Raw genomic sequence first — 2,469 nt, 5'->3', positions numbered from 1 at the left:
TTATGAATTTAAAATTAAAAACAAAAAACAAAAACCAAATAAAAGTGATTAGCAGAGCGTGGTTTCGATCCACGGACCTCTGGGTTATGGGCCCAGCACGCTTCCACTGCGCCACTCTGCTGTTAGTTGTTATTGTTGTTGTTATAGGGTTTAACGCCATTTTTCAGCACAAGATAGGCTATACATGGCGGCCAGTATTAATGGTGGAGGAAGAACCCGGGAAAACCCCGGAAAGAACCACCGACCCACGAGAAGCTACCGGCAAGCTTTCTCACATGTCCACATTGGCCGAGCCCGAGACTCGAACCCACGCAGACAGAGGTGAGATGGCAGTGATCCGTGACGGAGAGCGCTTTAGACCACTCGGCCACTCTGCTCTGCTGTTAGAAAACATTGATTTTTATAACTTTAAAAAAAATGGAACTGATCTGATGTAATACTTACCGAAGTGATGAATACAACGAATGTTCGTACGAGTTTTTTCCCTTGCCTAACAATCCATTGATATGAACATGCTTGCTCACTAAGGGACCGACCATGTATTTGTTTCTGTTTATTGGGTGGGTAGGTGGGTAATGTTGAGTTTTCTCCCAGCCAGGAGAATTGTTTTAATTTACCTGAAGATATATATTTCTTCTTTTAAAGAATATCATGCACTAGGTTCTTTATGTGCACATCAGTTAGAGCTAGGATGGTTCGACGGTTAGAATTTTTTTCTGTCTGAAAAAAAAACATATATTGAATCGTGAATATCAGACAAAAGTTGTGTGTGGTTTAGGCCAGGTAGCTATAGATCACTCCCTACATAAATAGTGTACTCATCAAAATACACCGGACGAGGTGGCCGAGTGGTTAAGGCGATGGACTGCTAATCCATTGGGGTCTCCCCGCGTGGGTTCGAATCCCATCTTCGTCGATATACATTTTATCTGATGTGTAGAACTTTTAGTTATGACTACAAACCGTATTCATCAATATTGTAATGTGATATCGTCACGTCAGAAAGAAAACACGCCTAATGATGTCTCCATGATTTTTTTGGTGGTTTGTGTCTTGAATGGACTGACGTTTTGTGCATGTTTGTGACAGGTTTGTGTATTGACCTGTTCCGGCTGCATATTTATAATCGAGTTGTACTTTTTGTGCGTGTGGAACATTTTATCTCCCACAGGAGAAAAAAAAAACAACAACATTTCTTGGCATTGAAATAAAGTCCCAGTAGTGCTAACATGCATGCGGGAAGTGTAGCCAAATATCAATGCCGCGAATCGGCCGATTAGCAGAAACATTTAGGGTTGCGAGCAAGGCAAAAGGGATCAAGTTAAGGTTTGGGAGGGTAAGGGGTGAGTTGTTTCCAAAACGGCACCAAAGCACACGCGTATGTGTCTGTTTACTAGAAGTGTGTGTAATACCCATTAAAACGATGGTCAAATTTTAAGTAACAGGAGACTGTACGTTTGTATACTCGGATAGTCTTGGACAACAATCTACAATTGCGGTTAATGTTAAGAAGGTCAAAGAAACTGATGTTATCAGAAGTGTAGAAGAAATGACGGGGAAAATGTTCGTTTATGTAGCTGTCCTTTCACCTGTTCATACTTTAAGTACCTGTGTACCAAACTGATTAAAATCAGATCTCCGCTGTTACCAAATGAAGATCTGACAGCGATCGCTTAGAAGGCATATTCTGGTACCTATGCTATTACCATAATTGTTAATTTTATCAACCAGTCAGATGAGGTCTAATATCTTTGCGTTTTGAGAAAGAGCACCGTGGGTGAAAAGGATGAATGTGTATCGAACGATTTGATTCACTTTCAGATTTTTTGAAAGTTGCATTTCCATTGGCTAATTTAATGGTCACCTGAATGTCATTCTTCAGTGGTCGTCGTCACATCTTCACGTAGGACAGCGGAGATCTGATTTTATCAGATTGGTGTCTATGTTGACCGGAGTATAGATATTCCTCTTCATATTCTTTCTAATTTCTACTTATTTCTTCTTCTAAAAGGTACACAGGTACATAAAGTATGAACATGTGAACGTAATACCTTCCAGATGTATAGCGCACAAGCAATGGACTCTCTCCAGTTCACTTATATTCTGAGGGCTAGGGTTAAATTAAGTTTCACAATAATACAACGTTCATGGAATCGCGGTAGTTTCATGGAAAATATAATTTGTGAGCCGACTAATTCCATACCTGTGTACTCCAATATTAATAAAACCAATAACGTACTTGCAAGTTTATCTTTAACCTCTTTAAGTTTTGTATATAATCTGCTATACTTAGACACGTTAACACCAAAATGTCTACATAACTGCTGTTTCTGGAGCACTCTCAAAATCCAAGAACCATTTTCACTTGTTTCGTTTGTAGTCAGACGACTTTTCGGTGAACACAACGATCTTAGGTTTCTAGAAGTTATATCCAAAGGCCGACTTTATGGAGTGAACGTTGCATATAAA

The 2,469-nt window shown here is 39.7% G+C and overlaps 1 non-coding gene across 1 annotated transcript; it reads left to right on the top strand.

The window, feature by feature from the left end:
* Positions 1 to 834: 834 nt before the first annotated feature.
* Positions 835 to 916, top strand: Trnas-gcu (transfer RNA serine (anticodon GCU)). The gene has a single exon. It is a non-coding gene; the product is annotated as a tRNA-Ser (tRNA).
* Positions 917 to 2,469: the final 1,553 nt, after the last annotated feature.

Source organism: Sinohyriopsis cumingii, unplaced genomic scaffold, assembly GCF_028554795.1.
Source record: "Sinohyriopsis cumingii isolate HCF-2022 unplaced genomic scaffold, ASM2855479v2 utg000646l, whole genome shotgun sequence".
In the NCBI taxonomy this organism is placed as follows: Eukaryota; Metazoa; Mollusca; class Bivalvia; order Unionida; family Unionidae; genus Sinohyriopsis; species Sinohyriopsis cumingii.
The sequence above is the reverse complement of the archived record's forward strand: the minus strand, read 5'-3'. Positions and strand labels throughout refer to the sequence as shown.